Genomic DNA, 21588 nt, shown 5'->3' on the forward strand with positions numbered 1-21588 from the left:
GATGATTACTGTGAGAGGATGCTGAGCACTATGTGAAGGGATTGAGTGGCAAAGGCAGGAAATTTATTAAGGCCCGAAAGACTGCTGGGAAAGGGAGTGCATGAAGCTGCAAGGAAGCCTTTCAAGAGAAATCCAACAAGGGGACTTTGATGGGATGCTTCTGTGAACCCAGGGCTGCTGTTAACTCCAAAAACAATGAAGCACAGCCTTGTCTTCAGGAGCTTACAATCTACATAGGAATAGAAGACAAAATGCACTGAAAAGCTAAGAGCAATAGAGCAGGCAAAACAACAATAACAACAACAATGAAATGCAGGAGAAATACATCACAGCATTGTATGATAAATGTAAAATGAGTGGTCAATGTATACTCCATAAACAGATGGAGTGGGGTTGTTAAAGTCTGGGCATGGAGGAAGACCATATATGATATACAGTTGTAAAAGTTTTTGGATCCTGAAGAATGCACAGGATTTGGAAAAGCTGAAAGGAATGGGGAAGGTAACCTACTTTGGAAAACAGCAGAGAAACTGATATGGCATGAAAATGGAAAGAGGCAAGAAAGCACACAACATGAAGCACATTTTGGAGTCAGTGAGTAGAAGAGTTTGATTACAATAGAGTGAAGGTGTGTGTTGGAGGGTTGTTGAGTGATGAATGATGTCTAAGTTTAACAGTTGAGGCTCTTAATGGTCAAGATATTTGATTTACATTCTCTTGTTAATTGGGGTCTTATGTAAGTCTTTGGGTGTCTTCAAACATTTGTTACGATGCTCAAAAGACTAAAGACTACGTGGGGTTTTGATGAACGGACAGATGCTTTCTGAAGAGTTACAAGCTGAAGTAAGATGCAGTCTCTTTTCCACCTTTGGATTAAAAAAAGTGATTAGAAGCCCAGCCAATCTATTTAATTAGGATCAGGCTGAAAATCTCTCTAAACCAAAATATGAACTTGGTTCTATGATCTAAAGTCAGGTTTCCCTTACACAAAAGTGAGCCTAAAGAAATTAAACACCAGTCTTCATCACATTCTACCATCCAAACACACTTGTGTATGCACAAATGCACATACATGTGCACTTAAAGGTGATATTCAAAATATTTAATAATAAAAAGTAACATGATATTATGTTATGTACAGTACATGTATAAATATATATTATAATATTGCTTATTGAGTGATTTAAAATGAGGTACAAATTGTTCATCAAATCATTCTAATAATTTCCAAATAATCTGTTGATAATTAGAAATGGTGATTGTAATCTTTTGTTTGAAATGACTATCATCTAAAAAATAATGCACTAGTCCAAGACTATTTCATCGAACTGTGAGCCATTAGGTTCTCAGGTGTCCAGGTGCTCTGTGGGGAGCCAGGGGCAAGTAGATGCCTGGCCTGTGTTTTGTGACCCAGTCCACACCAGGGTGCCAGGGCTTCACCTGTATCTTGGCCCTCATTGATAATGTTGCCTTTCCTCACCACTGCCCTGCCAAAGATGGCCCTAGAGCAGGAGGCAGAGCAGCATATCCCCTGCTTTTTCTGTGTATCAGCCAGTGTGAGCCTCATTATCACTAGAATTGTGCACAAGAAGTAGCAGCAGGGCTTTCATTTTCTGAGCAACGAGGGATCCCACTTCTGTTGTGATTTCAATAGGAAGGAGCTCTGCCTGTAAGAGTGATCTTAGAAGAACCCCTCCAATTGTAAGAAGAGCAGATTCAGGCATGGGCAGGTTTCTAACTTTCTTAAGCAAAGTGTTTGTCAAAATGTGCACAAAGATGAACGTGCAAAATTCTAGCAGCAGAGAGAGCATTTGTCTCCCAGGAGAATAGTGTAGATTGGATGACTTTGGCCTTTTAATTTTAAAGGTGATCAGTATTTCCTCTATTAAAAGACTGTGTTCAGAACTCAGTTACCTATAAGTATGTAGAGAAAATAGAGTAAGATTTTCTGTATAGATTATAGAACTTGCACTAATGTCTTGAAGTAATATGTTATCTACATAAAGTCCTGAGTAAAACAACCCTCTTTGGATATTGTTTTATATAAATGCTTGGACTAGATGGATTCTTCTTGCTGTACATTCCCTGATCAGGTGCCCAGGGGGGTAAAGCCAGGTGAGTACTGTCTATTACAGCATTCTGAAACCATGAAGTCTATTACTATCTGGATGCACTAAATATTGTTAATTTTCACATTAGTAAACCAAGGATGGGGTTGGTTTGACAGTCGGGTTAAAGCTCTGATATCCATAGTGATCACAAAAGGAGATTTTAAAAAATGTGATGTTTGCGGCCGACCCCGTGGCTCACTCAGGAGAGTGCAGCGCTGGGAGAGCAGCAACGCTCCCGCTGCAGGTTCGGATCCTATATAGGGATGGCTGGTGCGCTCACTGGCTGAGCATGGTGCGGGCGACACCAAGCCTAGGGTTGTGATCCCCTTACTGGTCACACAAAAAAAGAAACAGAAAAAAAAAATGTGATGTTTGGGTTCTACCCCCAATCAGAGACTCTGATTCAGGTGGGAAGGGTTCTGGGACCTTCATTCTTAGCAAATGCCTTAGGCATTCTCATGTGCAAGTGACTCTGTGGACTACACCTCAAGAAACACTGAACCAGGGCTTTATGTTTCAGGAGATCATAACCATAGGTCTTTTGAATGAAGGAGGAAGGTGTAAAGTCTGTAGGGTAGAGGGAAGATAAAGATAGTATTCTTGATATCTGAATGAAAACATCAGTGAGTAGCTTCTCTTCACAAGTGTTGCCCAATCATGCCACAGTTTTCTAGCAGCTATGCAAAACAGGAAGATACTGCAGTTAATTTCTCAGAAATTTACAATCAGATGAAGACAGAGGTCATTATGACAGAGACAGCAGACTGGGAGGGGTAGGAGTGAAATGTCATCCTACTATTCTCTTTGCTTCCCAAACTATTATCATTTGTGAGTGAAATGAACACATTGCCAATTCCGACTCTAGGTCATTAACTAAATAGTTAAATTCAATAAATCCCAGACTAATCCAGACAATTGGTTGCCAACTAGAAACTTTTTCATCAAGTTCTTTCGTTATGCTTACTTATATAACATGCTGGTGGATTCAAAGTCAATTATCATGCTAGAGAACGCTATGAATGAGTCAGAAGGAATGAGCTAGATTTACATGTGGCAACATGGATAGATCTCAAAATGAAAGACTAAATGAAAAAAGTAAGGTGAGAAGGAGATTGATAGCAAAATACCATTTATGCGTATAATATGCACACACAAAATAATGTCACGATTTTTCAAGGTTGAATGCACATCTAAATGTAAGTATGAAAGATGGAATAGAATTATATGCATTATCTAGACTAAAGTGGGTGCTTATGTTGGGACAAGGGAAATCAAGATTGGGATGGAGGGTAAAGCAGGAAAACAACAAAACAAAACAAAAGAAAACAAAGCAAAGCAAAACAAAACAGGGGCCTTGCCCCAGAGCAATGATGCTTATGAATCTTGAGCTGAAAAGTGTGATAGACTCAATTCTGAGCCTCCGAGGGGCAAAAAGAAAAGTGTTAAAGACTTGGTCCCTGCCCTAATGGAACCACAATTTAGTTGGAGTTACATGCATGAAATAAATAAGAGCACATATATGATCAAGTGTTAGATGGAAGGTACCATTGAGCTCTATGATTGCTCAGACAACAGAGAGAACAGAGAAAGAAAACATGATAGAAATTTTTAAAGCAAAAGGAAAGAAAACAGAAACAAATGTTCTTTGGTGTCTGCTAGTATCCTCAGATGCATTCCATTGTGTGGCCATTTTTTGAAGTCCTTATTTTTACCATTTTCTCAATGGTCCATAGGAATTAACACCAGTTTAAATCTTTCAGTCCTATCCCAGTTCCCTAGGATTATTTTGTATACTCGTTTCTTTTCCTTATGCATAGGAGATGTGACTGAATTTTGCTTCAATGAGGAAAATATTATTTTAATTTAATTTTATTTAATTCTTCTTCATTTTTTCACACTGAGTTTTACAGTGCTTGGGCTCTGTGAGGTCAGGAGATGTTTGCAAAAGTTTTCCATTATCAAAATGTGCTCTTTTACCTCACATTAGTTAAGATAATGCTAACTGCTAAAGTAGATATAACTCCAATCTCAGAGGCTTAAAACTCACATCACAGAACAATGATGCTTGTTCTCGATGGCTGGCTTCCTTCCACACAATGACGCAGAAACACAGGTTCCTTCAATCATGTGCTTTTACCATCTTATACAGTAGTCCTCCTTACCCACAAGGGATACATTCCAAGATCCCAGTGGATGCCTGAAATCATAGATAATACTGAACCCTATACCTACTATGTTTTTTTCTATTCATTCATACCTTGGTAAAGTTTAATTTATAAATTAGGCACAGCAAGAGATTAACAACAATAGCTAATAATAAAATAGAACAATTATAATAATGTACTGTAATATACTGTAATAATAACAACGATTATAACAATATGCTGGTATGTGAATGAGTTCTCTCTCAAAATACCGTAATATTTTTTGGTAAACTGCAGGTAATTGAAACAGCAGAAAGTGAAACTCAGGGTAAGGGTGATCTACTATACACATAAATCTCAATTTTTCCTATTTTTTTTCCCCCTTCCAGCCAGCCGGAAGGAGGGAAAATATGGAGGACCATATTTGGGAAGTGTTAGTGGGCCAGGGCTGGAAGCAGCAGCACATTACTTCCTTCCCATCCCCTGGCTGGAACTGTCACATGGCTGACAGGAAGGCTGGGAAGGGAGCACATCTGTACGCTCGGGCACATGTGGAGATGGGTCTGCCACACAACTCCCATTTACTAACTCATTAGCGTCAATCTCATTCACAGGACGTGTAGAAACGGAGAATGAAAAAGGTGGTAGGAAGCATACCTTTGATTTAACTTGATATCTTTGACATATTTAAACAGACATTGGACGAAGAATCTAAAAGTGACTTTTTAAAGTCACCTTCACCAACATTCATTGAGCACAAAACAAGGAAACCCAAGTGAAGAGAAAGCTGTGAGAAGGAAGGGCTCACAAGTTTCCACCTGACAGCTATCCTGGAGGGCAATAATCAGCTTAGCACCTGTCCTCCCTCAGCTGCCTTCTCTGACTTCCCTGAGCCAATATTGAGATATCCAAATCTTCCAGTCTTGGTCGAGTTTTCCAGATTTTATCCCTGACCCATCTACACCTTTGGGACTCACTTGGTCCTTTACGCTTAGATGATTTCCTTGGACTTCACTTCTCGACAGCCTGAGTTTCTGTCTAACGATGTGAGCCCTAGCTGTGCCTGCATCGACTTTCCTTGTAACTTGTTTGAGTACACGGCCAGCCACCTTCTATGTAGCTAAATTCTGGGTGTGGCATATCCTCGTCAGTATTTTCTGTTGCTATCTTCATTTCAGTGTGACTATGGTATACTAAGAGTGGGGATTTCTCTGTGAAATCCCCACAAAAGATGTAAAAATATTTTATCCCATACTCATATGTATATATTTTCACTTGACAATATGGGGTGCTTAGTCATACAGATATTTCAAATAAAATTTAAATTTGAATTATGAAAGGAAGTTCTCCTGAGGACATCTGTTCTAGTGTCTCTGCCACGTGTTTAGGAATTTGCTCATCATATTTGGTAACTGTTCAAAATGCTCCAGGGAGAACTAAGTTGAGTTTTTGAGCTAGGCCTAGGAAGATTAATATGACTTAATAAAAACTTTGTTCTTTAAGGATGACCCAGGACTAAAATGTGTACAGTCAGGTAATCAATCAGTGATGCACATATTGCATCTTAGTTCAGGCTGCTTTAGCAAAGTACTGTAGACTAGGCAGCTTATAAACAACAGACATTTATTTCTCACAGTCTGGAACCTGGAAGTCTGAAATCAGGGTGGCAGCATGGGCAGGTTCTGGTGAGGGTCCTCTTCTAGGCTGCAGACTGCTGACTTCTTGGTGCATCCTTACATGACAGAAAGAGAGTGAGCTAGCTCTCTGGCCTCTTCTTATAGGGGCACTAATTCCATAAGGGGTCCACCCTTGTGACCTAATCACCTCCCAAAGGCCCAGCTCCTAATACCATCGCCTTGGGGGCTAGGCTTCAAGATATAAATTTTTAGGGGATACAAACATTCAGTTCATAACATATTGATAATATATTTTTTCTCTCTTTACTCACATATTTATGTGAACTCATCAATAATATATAGTGCAATAATTTCTTTGCCTTTGATTTATAAAGGCCAGGGATTAGCAAATTACAGCCTGCAGGCTGAATTTGACCTGGTGCCTGTTTTGGTAAATAAAGTTTTATTGAAACACAGCCATACTCATTTCTTTATAAATTGTCTATGGCTGCTTTCATGCTACAGCAGCAAAGTGGAGTAGTTGCTACAGAAACAGTGTGACCTGCAAAGCCTAGAATACTTACTATCATGCCCTTTACAGAAAAAGTTTTCTTGACCCCTGCTTTAGGCACATAGAGCAAATGTGAATACATTGAAAGCACTTATATGAGTATGATTCCTGACACAGAATAGATGGGCAATAAATGTGCTTTTTTTAATCTCAGTATTCCTATGCTTGCTTTATCCCTTCTACCTGGAATATGTGGACCCTTTAATCATTTATCATTTATCCAACAAGTAGTCATTATGTGCTTTCTATGCAGCTGGCACTGCTCTTGGTGCTGGGACATGAATAATACACACTTAGTCTCTGTGTTCATGGAGCTCACATTCTGCAGGGGTGGGGAGACAAGAGATGGATAAACAGTAGATGTGTAACACCATGTCTCCTCACGAGTCACCTAGTGAAGATAATTAGATCAGGGTACAGGCCTTTCTGTTGCTTAATTCCTGCTCATACTCTCCGGTCTTGCTCAAGTCTACCTTCCTCATGACATCATCCTTGGTCTCCCCATTTGTGTTTGCTTTTCTCCTTCCTTTTTAACTCATGGCTCTTTTTATTTTGTACTTTTAAGGCATTGATGTCATCCTACCTTGAATCAGAGTTCTTTGTACATGTATTTCTTCTCTACCATAGACTGTGAGCCCATTGGTGACAAGGGCAATGTGACAATTTTTTTGTTGTTTCTCAACAGCAACTAACACAGTGTCTGACAATTGCTGGGAAATTGGTATCTTGAATGAAGACAGGTCTTGGTTCTAATTCTTGAGGGTTTTAGTACACAACAATCTGATGCATTCCCTTCATGGTATGTAGTCTTCCTGAATTTGTGACCATTCCTGTGGCCCATTAGTCACTTACAGATAGAAGTAGGGAGTTTCCCACATTTTCAGGAGCTGGGATTGCTTTAGGAATTAACTACAGTCATAGGCCCATGCCCATCTAGACTACAAGATTTACCTTTTCTCCTGAAATAGAAACCAGATAAAACCTTCTTAATTGATTATATTCTGAATTTTCCTAGTAAGAGAAAAAAAAAAAAAGATCCAACAAATCAATCAGATTATAAGAAGAAAGGAAAGGGGTTGGTTGCACAAGTAGTTTTACCAAATAGGTAATTAAACAAGAAATTCTTGAACTTCTTTGTTGTTTAAGCCCGCCACAACACACCCCTCAGAATTCATGGGCTGGTCTGTTGGGAGAAACCAAGTTGCTTCATCGAAAAGTAACTAGCGTTGGAGGTTGCATTAATCAGTGCTTAAGGATCAACCAATTTCTCCCATGCATGGTATGAATGGGGTTATTCATAAAATGGCATCTGGGCAGGAAGTGGGGGAGTTGTGGCTAACCGAGCCAGGCTAGGCCCTGCGAGTGGAAGGGAATTCTGTCATCAGAACAAATGAGCGCCAGCTAGAGTGGGGAAGAAGGCCAGAGGTACTTTAGAAGGTGAGCGAGAAAGAAATGAAGAATTGTGACCTGTTACCAATAAGCATGGTTCTCCAGGCCAAGCCATAGACAGAGCTGGGCTGGGGGGTGTGAGTGTCCTGGAGCACACTCATCTCTGAGTCCTCCATGGGAAGGACCCGTCTCCACAACCCTTGGCCTGGAAGATGCTAATTTTGTTACTGTCTCCTTCACTTTAGCACCGTCATGGTCGTTCCCCACAAATTCTCAGTCCTGGGAGGAAAGAGCCAGTATTTAAGGTTCAATAATGCCTAATAAAAAATAAGTTTCTTAGATGTCCTTAGCTTCTATCTCAGGACACCCATGTCCCAGGGAAATCGAAAGTCTGGAAATTTCTATTGACTGTGGTGGTGTTTATCTATTGGGGACGAGGCTGCTGCCAACTTGCTATAGGAACTTGGGCAAGATTCTTCCCTCTGCCCACAGTGGAACCCTCCCTTTGAACTTGGAGGGCTGCATGGATTATCCAAATTTACTTTCTGCTGTGCTATGGCCACACATCTTTGTACAGAGCAATCAAGGACTCTTGTGTCCTGGGAACTGGGCTGTGTTCCTGAGGTCCTGCTTTCTGGCATAGAAGCACCTCCTAGGGCAGATAATGCAACCAGTGGCCAGGTAATGGGTTTGTTTGCCCTGTAGGTTTTCAGCTTTGTGTATGTAAAGCCTTTCCCATGAGGACTGTACCTCCAGATCACCATGTTTGTCTATATCCATCAACTGAGGCTGATTCCATTCCTCGGATCTTATGTCCATTTTTCCAGTAAAGTCTATGTTGTCCAGCTGAACCAGTAGGAAAAAAAATGTGATCTTTGGAAAGTGAAGACAAATCTATATCCATCATCAGTAAACTTGTGGTTGTCTATAATGACAAACACAATATAAATTTCCCTGTAGTAAATATATATAAATTTGTATCATAATATCAACATTACTAACACAGTGATAGCTTTCATTTATTGAATACTTAGTATGTGTCTGGCACTGTGCTAAGAATGTTGGAAGCATAATGTAATACTTACAATAACAGTGTAAAGTAACTACACTGTTTTTTTTTTTCATTTTGCAGATAAAGAAAAAGAGGCTTAACTTAAAGAGGCTTAAGTTAAGTAAACTTCCCAAAGAGTTATAGCCAGGAAGAGGCAGAGTCTGCAAACCTAATTCCAGAACCCAAGCTTTTAGTCTCTACATTGTAATTGCCCAGTTCACACAGCTAAGAAGTGAAGGAAAGGAAGCTTAAACCCAGGCGGCCTGACTCAGAGGCCTTACTCTTTTTCCCTGCAGTATGTTTATAATTTTGTCTGTGATTTTACGTATTTCCACCAGATGTTCTGAATTGAGTGTTAGCTCTTTTTCTTCTTATGGACAGGTGGGAGTCAAGAGACTCATAGCTTATTGCTTAGTAGCTATGGACTCTATGGTGAAGATTAGTTATATGCATTTATGGGAGAATGAGACTTTGCATTGTATTTGGATGTAGAAATAGACAGAAGCACTTTTTAAAAATCACACTTGTTGTAAACAACTGCTGTGGGGAGATTGCAGTTAAATCTGTCTCCAATACTACCAAGTTGCATTAACCATCTTTAGAATTTGTGTAACAACCAAATTAACTCTAAGTGGAAAAATAAATTCAATGGAGTGAGATCTGTCAATTCCATCTTACCTGAAACTATGAAGTTATTAACACTAGGTGCAATTATGTGCAATTGCTAGTCATGTTCTGTGACTTTTCAAAGGTATCTAAAATATTTCATGTTTTGTGATAGTATAAGCTGGATGTGTACTAAAAGAATTTAAGAGCAAGAGAGTCCTCATCTCTCTTTACTTTTAATATCAGGAAACACAACAAAGAGGTTTTCAATTTGTGACAAACGTTAGAAATAGTCAAATGCAATCCTACTTGAACCATCTTCCTCCATGGCATTAGTCAGCAGGTAGGCTTTCTGTTTAGACAGCAAAGAGAAAGGAGTTTACAACATAGTATCTGGAACAAAAGAATTTTAGATTCAATTGAACTGCTTCATAATTTTCTTTTAATATAAGCATCATTTTCTGATTTCACAGATTCCATTCTCAAAGAAGTGACTTATAATATCATATTTCCGCAGCATTTGCCAAAAGTTTATTTAACTCAGGTCATGATTTAAATCTAAAATTCCACAAAGTGAATGACAAAATAGACCCTGGGGAAATGATGGAGTAGGATTCTTCAGATTCTAAATTCAGGCTATTGAGCCTCCACCCCTGGTTCTCTCTATACTGTTCCATAAGCTTGTTGGAAGGGTACCAAGGTGCAGGACTTTGAGGTACTGGTGCATGTGGTCATCATTAGTTCAACAAATGTTTTTGACCACCTTCCAGACACATAGCAGATTGTACTTCCTGACTTCCTTGGAGTTTGTTTGGGCCACGTGACCAGTTCTGGCTAATGAGCTGTGTTTGGAAGTGCACATGTCATTTCCTGTTAGAGCATTGCATTGACAGTGCACCATCCTCCAGGCTCTCTCTCTCTGATGTGGAGGGAAGCAGTGAGCTTTATACAGCTATTCTGTTAGCCTGATTCCTAGAACAGGGTGTTACTGAAAAGAGCTGGCACAAAGGATTATGCAGCATGAGCAAGAAATGTGCTTTTTTTTGGGTTTGTTTTAAACCACTGAGATGTGTGGGTTATGTGGGTTATATGTGTTGTTTGTCACTGTAGCATAAGCTAGCCTACTACAAGACCAATACTATTTGTTAGAAGTTGTATGGAGGGGGCGGAGCCCTTGGCGCACTCGGGAGGGTGCGGGGCTGGGAGCTCAGCGACGCTCCCGCCGCAGGTTCGGATCCTGTATAGGGATGGCCGGTGCACTCACTGGCTGAGCGTGGTGCGGGAGACATCAAGCCAAGGGTTGCGATCCCCTTCCCGGTCACAAAAAGACAAAAAAAAAAAAAAAAAAAAAACAAAAAACAAGTTGTATGGAATAGCCAAGACCATGAATCACCAAGATAGTCCTGAACAACAATAAGGTGGAGGGGTGGGGAGACTTTCCTTTCATACTAAGCTTTATTATAAAGCTGTAGTGCAGAATTGTTAATGTGATAGATAATATGGCCAATGAAAGAGAAATGAGAGTTCAGAAGCAGCCCCAAGCATATTGGGAAATTCTATATTTGACACAGGTAGTGTTGCACATCACTGAGGAAATATTGAGTAGTCAAGAAATGGTACTGGGAAAGTTGATGTTCCATATAGGGGAAAAATGAATTTAGCTGTCTATCTCATATATACAAATCAATTCCCAAATGAATTAATAAGCAACATGTGAAAGGCAAAATTTTACGACTTTATTGAAAGCTTTGAGTAGAGAAAGAATTCTTAAAAAGAAAAAGAATGATAAATTAGTATTGTATTAAAATTAAGAAATTAAAAGCCTCCATCAAAAAATATGAAAAGATAAGCCATGCAGAGCCATGCATATAATTTACAAAGGATTACATATCAGAAAAAAAAAATAACTGAAAAATAATCCACTTCATGGGCAAAACATCACAGCCATTTTAAAGAAAAGGAAACATAAATGGCAAATAGATATAAAAAAAGATACACAATTAATCATCAGGAGAATGCAAATTAAATACACACAATAAATCAAAAATCAAGTTCACCAATACCAAGTGTAGGTGAGAATGGGGATGGTGAGAATTCTCGTGTACTCCTTATAGGAGAGTGTAAGTTGGCACAATGACTTTGGAAAACAAATTTTTATTCTCTTGTAAAGTTGGACATTTCATTACTCTACAACTGAGCAATTTCACTCGTAGGTGTCATGAAGAAATACTCTAAACACGCAGCCTACGGCATATGCAATAACATTCACTGAAGTGTTATTGGTAAGAGCAAAATACTGAAACAATCAAAATGCCCATCAACATGAAGACAATTGAGGAATATCTTTTAAGTGAAATATTATTCATCAAGGAAAAATAAATGAACTTTATATTCACATATCATTATAAATGATTCTTTGAAAAATAATATTGAATGATAAAAAATGTCATACAATAATACTTACAGAATGGTATCATTTTTAAATGCTTAAAAATAAGAACAACTAAATAATATATTTTGAAGGAAGGTGGGGGATGAGCCACAGAAGGAGCATATGTAGATACAATATGTGTAACATATACAACAAATATTTTATATTTCCCCCCAAAGATCTTATATAGGAAGAATGTTAGTCTTCAAATAACTGTCCAGTGAAATTCGAACAAAAGATATCTCTTTTCATCAGAAATATCTTCTAGCTACGTGGAAATTCTTCATTCTCTAGCAAGTGTTCATCAATAATCATCAGGGAAATGCAAGTCAAAACCACGTTGAAATATCATCTCACCCCCGTTAGACTTAGAATGGTTATTATGAAAAAGAGAGAGGATAACAAATGCTGGCCAAGATGTGGAAAAGGGGGAGCTCTCCTACACTGTCAATGGAACTGTAAATTAGTGCAGCTCTTATGGAAAACAGTATGGACATTCCTCAAACAATTACAGATAGAACTGCCATATAATCCAGCAATCCCACTGCTGGATGTATACTCAGAGGAATGGAAATCATAATGTCAAAGGGACACCTGTACTCCCACGTTTATTGCAGCTCTATTTATAATGGCCAAGAGTTGGAATCAACCTAAATGTCCATTGACAGATGACTGGTTAAGGAAAATTTGGTTTATATACTCAATGGAATACTACTCTGCCATAAAAAGGAATGAAATTCTGCCATTTGCAGTGAATGGATGAGCTTAGATAAAATTATGTTAAATGAAATAAGCCAGGCATAGAAAGAGGAGTACCATGTCCTTACTTATAAGTGGGAGAAGAAAGAAAGAAAGAAAGAAAGAAAGAAAGAAAGGAAGGAAGGAAGGAAGGAAGGAAGGAAGGAAGGAAGAAAGAAAGAAAGAAAGAAAGAAAGAAAGAGGGAGGGAGGGAGGGAGGGAGGGAGGGAGGGAGGGAAGGAAGGAAGGAGAAAAGAAAGAAAGAATGAAAGAAAGAAAGGAAAAAGAGAGATAAAGGAAATAAAGAAAGAAAAAGAAAGGAAAGAAAGAAAGAAGCAATCACAATAATGATGAACTTTCAAAAAAAAGAGAACAGAACTGTGATTATTAGAGGTGGGAAAGGCGGAAGGGGAGGGGAGTTAGTGAGAAATTAGTAAAGGGTCACAAAGATTGATTACGTTTTGTAAACATGAGTGTGCTAATTATCCTGATTTGATCACCACATTTTGTACACATGTATTGATACTCACATCTGTACCCTACAGATATATAATAAACTATATTTCAATTAAAAAAAATAGAGTTGCCTTTCTCAACATTTTTCATTTCTTATTTTAATGTTAATTAAAACTTCTGAAATTCTTAAATAGTAAAAAATAGGACTCTTCCTAGCAACATTTTTCCCACTCCTTTCTTTTTCTTTCTATTTTCTTTAATTTCAACTAAATTATTAAATTTATTTCTTCATAGTTATTAATTTTTCTTCCTTGGACATGTATCCTCTCTAAGCCATTTACCTCTGAAATACTTCTTTTTAGTCAGCATGAAACATCTTTCTCAAATTATTGTATGTCTTTTTGATATTTTAATATAACTTTTCAGATAATTCTTCCATGGCTGTGTCAGTGCTCACAATTTTTCTGGAATTCCAATAATTATTATAATAGCTAACATTTATATAGCACTGCTATGTACCAGGTTGTGTTACTTCATTCAATTCTTGCAAAATGCCATAGTGGTATCCCCATATTACTGATAAGACAACTAAGGCACAGAGAGGTTAAAAATCTTGCCCAAGGTCATAAATGGCAAAGTTGTAATTCAAACAAGGCAGTCTAGTTCCAGATTCCATGTTACTAACCATCACATCTCAGTGCCTCTAATTAAATTTTATTTTATTTTTATTGCATACTTAATACAGTTACATGATTCAAAATTCAAAAAAGAAAAAAAAAGATAACAGTATAAAATATCTCTCTCCTACATCCTTCACCCAGGCCCTAGATTCTCTTTTCTATGCAAACAACTTGATCAATTTCTTGGAGGCTGTAGAGAGAATATTTCCTAGACAAGAAAATATGTACACTTAAAATTTTTTTCTGAATATCAAACATCCATTTTTCACTTAATTTCATGTCAGGTACTATGTTAAACACTTTTCATTTAATAATTGTATTTCCAACAATTCAGTGAGGTAGGTTTTACTATTACCTCCATTTTGCAGATAAGGAAACTGAGATATAGACTCACACATCTGTAAAAAGCACAGCTGATATTTGGTTCTAGGGTGTCTGACTCCAGAGCTCATGCTCTTAACCATTACAATATGTTGTCTTTGCATGGTGAATCTTTTTATGAGAAATATATAAGGTAATTGGATTCTTTAAAATTTATATCATCCATACAGAAAAAAAATATCTCAATTTCTTTAGTGAGAATAAGATATGTACTTGTATATTTCTTCTGTAAACATCATTACTGAGATATAATTTATATACCATAAAACTTACTCCTTTAAAATATACAATTTAGGAGTTTATAGTATACTCACAGAGTTGTGCAATTATCGCAACAATCTATATCTAGAACTTTTTCATGCCAAAATACACTTTGGCATTAGCAGTCACTCTCCATTCCCCACCCCCCAACCCCACCCGGCCCTCGGCAACCACCAATATACTTTCTGTTTCTATGGATTTACCTTTTCCAGACTTTTCACATAAGTAGAATCATACAATATATAAAGTTCCTCAAAAAGTTCATGGAAAGTGGGTATTATGAAAAAACTCTGCATAAATTGCAATATCTTTTTTGTACCAAAATCAACTTGTACAAACTTGTTATAACACCTCTGTACAGGATCTAGTTTGAGGCATTAAGAAGAATAAGATGTCAATTTGAAAAGAGCTCTTATTAGAGCAACATGAATTCTGATAAAATTGAAGCAAAAACAAATTGATGATGAAGCCTGGTGGAAGAATGGTGAAATCATTGATGTTTTATGAAAAGTTTATGAGGACAATGCCCCACAGAAATCAGCAGTTTACAAATAGAGAACTTAGTTTAAGAAGGGACAAGATGACGGTGAAGATGAAACCTTCACTGGCAGACCACCCACATCAGTTTTTGAGGAAAAAATTAATCTTGTTTGTGTCTTAATTGAAGAGGACCGGTGATTAGCAGCAGAAACAACAGCCAACACCATAGACATCTCAATGGGTTCAGCCTACACAATTCTAACTGAAAAATTAAAGATGAGCAAACTTTCCACACAATGGGTAACAAAACTGTTGATCAACTGCAGACAAGAGCAGAACTTCTATGGAAATTTTAAACAAGGGGGTCAAGATCCTGAAGCATTTTTGTTACTGAACCCCCTGGTCCGGCTGCCTGCCCCATACAAAAATCCTGGCTTGGCTTGCCAAAATGTATTACAGCACCCAGGGCATTTAGCTCCTGGCTGAAGATTGTCAAAATCTTGTTACCCAAGGGCTTTCAGCTCCTGGCTTAGGCTCACCAAAATCTGGTTACCCAACCCAAGTCCAGCTGTCTGCTGCCCAAGCAAACAAAAGACTCAAAAGTCAAACGTTGATGATAAGGGAAACCAGTTTTATTCAGGACGGGTAACCTGAAGGAGACGGGAAACTAATCTGTCTCAAAGACTCAGATTTACTGAGGGGTATTTAAAGAGGAGATTGAGGGAGTGGAATATGTGAAATGAAAAGCAGGAGGGAGGGGGATGTGGAAGGGGCCAGGTGCAAATTCTCTCCAAGGTTCCCTTTGGCTTTTGTTCTGGTCCTTGATGTTATCTTAGGGTCCTGCAGGATTTTGATTTGCTTCAGGGTAGAATTGGCATAGTTTATAGATGTCTACCTTGATTTCTCAGTGTCTGAATAGTACATGTCTTGTGGCAAGTTTGCAACTCCAGGCTGACTGGAAAACAACTTTACATTTATGTAAGTAATGTCATCTTGCCCCATAACCAAGGTTCAAAATATCAAATAACCACAGGAAAAGAGGGAACTCCGAGAAACGCCTGCTAAGGAAAAGCAAAACAAACAAAATAAAACTGTGTTGCTTCCCTATTTTTTCTAAAGCACACACAGTTTTAGGTCCCAACATGGCTTCAGTCCTGCTCACTCCAACATTTCTTTGAAGAATTGTAACAGATGAAACATTGCTTTACCAGTATGATCCTGAGTACAAAGGATAATCAAAGCCATGGCTACCAAGAGGTGGAAATGGTCCAGTCAAAGCAAAAGTGGGCCAGTCAAGAGCAAAGGTCATGGCCACAGTTTTTTGAGATGCTCAAGGCATTTTGCTTGTTGACTTTCTGGAAGGGCCAAAGAATGATAACATCTGCTTGTTATGCGAGTGTTTTCAGAAAGTTAGCCAAGGCTTTAGCAGAAAAATGTCCAGGAAAGCTTCACCAGAGAGTCCTTTTCTACCATGACAGTGCTCCTGCTTATTCCTCTCATTAAACAAGGGCAATTTTCTGAGAATTTCTATAGGAAATCATTAGGTATCCATCCACCTTGCAGTTCTGATTTGGCTCCTTTTGACTTCTTTTTGTTTCCTAATCTTAAAATATCTTTAAAGGGCACCCACTTTTCTCCAGTCAACAATGTAAAAAAACTGCATTGACATGGTTAAATTCTCAGGATCCTCAGTTCTTTAGGGATGGACTAAATGACTGGCATCACTTACAAAAGTGTATTGAACTTGGTGAAGTTTATGTTGAGAAATAAAGTTTTTATGTTTATTTTTATCTTTTAATTGCATTTTCCATGAACATTTTAATGTCCTCTCATATAGACTATTATACTGAGTTCTTTCATTTAGTATAATGTTTTCAAAGCTCACATAGCATGTAGTTGTACCTTATGATTTTTGTGGCTGAATAATATATTCCATTGTATGGATATGCCACATTTTGTTTAACCATTCATCTGTTGATGGACATTTGTGTTATTTCCACTTTTTTGTTACTGTGAGTAATACATCTATAAATTTGTGTCAACATATGTTTTCATTCTTTTGGGTAAATACCTAAAAGTGAAATTGCTGTGTCATATGGTAACTTTATGTTTAACCTTTTAAGGAATTGCCAGACTGTTTTCCAGGGTGTCTGCACCATCTTACATTTCCACCAGCAATGTATGAGAGTTCCAATTTTTCTACATTTTTTCCAACACTTGTTATTACCCATCTTTTTAAAATAGCCATCCTAGTGGGTGTGAAATGGTATCTCATTGTGGTTTTGATTTACATTTCCATAAATGGCTAATGATGTTGAGCACCTTCTCACATGTTTATTGCCCATTTGTGTAACTTCTTTGGAGAAATGTCTAGTAAGATCCTTTGTCCCTTTAAAAACCAAGTTGTCTTTTAATTGTTGACTTTACAATGGTGCAGCTTCAGCTCCAGTGGCCTCTGATGGTGAGCAGCTTCCCAGGGGCTGCCTTTAAAGCCTGTGTGCTCTGGGGATGGAGAAGGCCTCTGGCTCATAGTTGTAGAGACAAACCCCCAAGCTTCTGAGGACTAGCTCCTTCCACTTGAACCACCCACAGGGAGACTACCAGTCCTGGTGGTGTCAGCAAAGGCACAAAATCTGGGGAGGAGCTAGTAGGCCAAGTTCTCATGGTCAATGTACAAAGTGACACCTTCAAGGAGATGTGACCATCCCTCCTGCTGGCCAGAGAGCAGCTAGCTTTCTGTGGACACAGAACAGAGTGGGCTTAAGGACAGGAAGTGTTCGGTGAGCTAGTAAGTATAAGCCCTGTTCTCTTTAGTCTCAGCCCCAGCAGGAGGGGCAGACTTCAACTCTGGAGTGGGGGCCACAGTCCTGGGTGGTTTGGGTCCTTCATGAGGCTAACTCCCAGATATAGTCACCTCTGAACCCAAGCCCAAGGTGCATCGAGGAATGTTATAAGGCTGCGTGTCACACTGCCAGGACCCGTTCTCTCCTCTCCCTGGGCCTTGCCTGCTTCAAACAGCAGCCAGACAAGGGTAAGCACTACTACCTGGCCCAAGTGTTCAATCTCAGCTTGCTGTGCATGGAGGGGTATGTCACAGAACCAAAATCTGTGCAGTTCCTGGTACGGCATGGCTTCAACTTCAACTGGCAGTATGCCTGGGGCATCCCCTTCCATAAGGACCATGACAAGGGTGTTGAGAGCCAGAGCTGGTCAGCACGGACACTGTTCCTGGAGCTAATCTGAGCTTCCTGGGCTGCTGCTACACAGTGGCCTTATACAATTGGTGTTCCTGCACCAGAACTTCTATGCACACCTGCTGAGCCTGGGAGCCTGCACCTTTGACCTGTGTGAGTTGTTCCCAGCAGGCATTTATGTCACTAAATATGCTGCTGAATTTTATGCTGGCTTCATGGCTTCCTACTTAGAATATGCCTTTCTGGAAGTGTGAGCTAGAGAATGAAAAGCAGCAGGCAGTTGGCAGCCCACACCTTACCTTGGAGTTCTGTGGTTATATCCTTCTAGCATGAGAGCCCATACTGACTGCTGCAGCTACATGCCCCTGCTGCCCACTGCTCTCATCCCCCCAGCGTCTGTGATGACTTCACGGCCTATGGCTGGTGCTCTCTAGGACCATAGTATCCTCAATCCCATGATATTGACCTTATCATTGACAATGATGAGGCTGTGGTGGAGGACAAGCGGCAATGACATAAGGAAAAACGGTGAAGGGCTTTGTTGAGCCCTGGCTGGGACACAGACCTCTGGGGAAGCTGAGGATGGACCTCCCAAGAAGCTGGTCCGTGAGAATAGCCTTAAGGCTGAGGAAATTGAGCAGAGGAACCAGCCTCCTTCTGAGCAATGTCTTGCTCACTTGGAGATAGGGCTTCAGGCAACAAAGCCTGGAACAGCTGATGTGGCTACTTCAGAAGTGCCGGGAAGTCAAGCCAGTCTGAACGAAATGCCTGGAGATGGGTTGCTCCAGGCTGGTTTTGATGCCTTTTTGACAGGTTATGTGACGGCCTATGTGGGAGTGAGCTAGGGAGCCCATCCCTGCAACTGTGGACCCTGGTTACCTGAGTATCACAACAAGGTACACCTGAGTGGCAAAGTTTACCCCTCACAGTGGCCAAGAGCCATTTCTCTCGCTCCTCCAAAGCCCACAACCAGTAGAGGAAGCTGCCTTGGGGCAGCAGCTGACCCAGCTTCTCCTTAGCACTCAGAGCCCAGGAGGGGAAGCTGAGGGAATAGAAGTGTTTGCATCCCTCTAGCCTCTACCCTCATATTCTCAACTATTGCAGAGTTTGGGTGGCGGGTATGGGCAGAGATCCTATTGCATTGCTCCTGGACCTTTTCCTTTACCCCAGAGGCTAAGATACAAGGGTACAAGTAAAAAAGCTGTCCAACACCTGTTACACTGACTTTATTTATTTTTAAATTTGAAAGTGTCTTGGGAAAGTTTTACAAAAAAATAATCAACAGAAACAAGTTATGAAAATATTTATCCAGCTTCATTTTAGGTTACTTCTTATTGTGAGCCTGCAAGGACAGACTGTTCCTGAAGCTCCAGCCACAGCAGGAAGGGAAGAAAATCAGTCCATGTGTAAACCATTTAACCAACTGGGTGTATTACAAGTTGACAAATACAGAGAGAAGGCTACAGCTTACAAAACCAATACATATGTGTATCCGGATACCAGATTCTTTATCAGAAATATGATTTGCAAATATTTTCTCCCATTCTATGGGTTATCTTTTCATTTTTTTGATGGCATCCTTCAAAGAACAAAAATTTTAAATTCTGGTAAAATTGAATTTGTCACTATTTTTCTTTTTTACTTTTGTTTCTTTTGCTTTTGGTGTCATATCCAAGATACTACTGTTCAATCCAATGTCATGAAGATTTACTCCTATGTATTCTTCTATGAGTTTTACAATTTTAGCCTATGATCCATTTTCAGTTGTTTTTTGTATATGGCATAAAGAAGTGCTCCAAATTTATTGTTTGCATGTGGATATTTAGTTTTTCTAGCACCATTTGTTGAAAAGACTATTTTTTCTCCATTAAGTGGTGTTGATATCTTTGTTGAAAATCAATTGCCCATAAGTGTATTGGTTCCTTTATGGACTCTTAATTCTATTCTGATCTATGTGTCTATCATTACACTAATACCACACTACTATCTTGACTACTGAAAATTAGTAAGTTTTCAAATCAGGAAAAGTGAATCTCCCAACTTTGTTCTTTTGCAATATCATTTTGGCTGTAATGGGTCCCATGCATTTCCATATGAATTTTAGGATTAGCTTGCCAGTTTCTTCAAAAGGCAGAAAAGATTTTGATTAGGATTTTATTGAATCTGTAGACCAGTTTGGGGAATATTGCCATTTTAACAATACTAAGTTTTCCAATCGATGATCATGGGATGTCTTTCCATTTATTTAGATCTTTAAAAATTTTTTTCAACAATGTTTTGTGGTTTCAAAGCATATGTGTTGTACTTCTTTTGTTAAATCTATTCCTAAGTATTTTGTCATTTTTGATGCTATTATTAATGTACTTGATTCTAAATTTCATTTTCAGATTGCTTATTGCTAGTGTATAGAAACATTTATTTTGAATTAATTGGTCAATTAGTTGAATTTATTTTGAATTAAATATTTAATTTTTGGCATGTCCTTTTATCAGGCAGTTAATGTTTCCATTATATGGACTTCTCTCTGTTTCCAATTTTTTAATTAGTTAAAATTCAGGTGCTATAATTGGAGAAACAGGTCAGCCCAGCTGATGCTTTTGTGGCTACTTTGTGATATCATATTTGAAGGCTGGTCTTGCATGTTTCAATAGGTTCTTATGCACCTGGAATAATGATTTTGTTTACCCAGATTCTGCTTGTAGTGCCACATGCTTGATTGCCAGGGCCTTTTTGTTGTTGTTGTTTGCATTTGCATGCTCAGCCATTGCTTTTTCAAATCAGGAAGCGTGGTGCCAGGTGGCCAAATCTATAGGTGCTTCTAGTTCCAGCCTGGGCAAGAACCCTTAGAGTCTTCTGTTGGAACCAGACACCAGCACCATCCTATTGGTGAGTTTATTTTTAAAGTCCTTGGGGTCTTCTCTGGAACTTGGGTCCAGCAACCCTGGTCTACTTCAATTGTCTTTCTTAACTTAAGTTCTGGGGGTCAGATATTGGGAAAAATTATTCTCCTGTCAGTTCTACACTCCAAGGGCCAGACTTTATAGAACATAAAAAATCTGTTATACCCACTTCTAGAGCAATAAGCACTTATTAGATAAAGGAGATCTCTTAAAATTCTTCCTTAACTAAGAAAGGCTCTTTCAAAGGTGACTTGCTCTATCCAACTGGCAAAGATGTGGAGTATGGGTTTGGCACACACATTATACAATGTAAGGATTTCATCTGATAAATCACTTCATTTCATTTTTTTAAAGGACCATTTATTGCATTGGCTCAGTGCTCTTCATAGCCTCTAGAGATATTTCCTTGAACTTCAAAGTTGTGTTTGTGCATTGAGTGTGACAGTGTGAACTTGGAAATTCGCTCATTCACATTCATTTCTCTTACTCTAAAGTTAAACTCTCATGTTTCTTTTTCAATGAGATGAATTATCTTGACTTTTTTTTTGGTAGATCTGACATTCCGTGTATTCCATCTAT

General features: G+C 38.9%; 1 pseudogene; it reads left to right on the plus strand.

Moving 5' to 3' along the window:
• Window positions 1–19112, plus strand: part of LOC134361673 (target of EGR1 protein 1-like) — a 45497-nt pseudogene extending 26385 nt beyond the window's left edge.
• Window positions 19113–21588: the final 2476 nt, after the last annotated feature.

Source organism: Cynocephalus volans, chromosome 13 (genome assembly GCF_027409185.1).
Source record: "Cynocephalus volans isolate mCynVol1 chromosome 13, mCynVol1.pri, whole genome shotgun sequence".
NCBI lineage: Eukaryota > Metazoa > Chordata > Mammalia > Dermoptera > Cynocephalidae > Cynocephalus > Cynocephalus volans.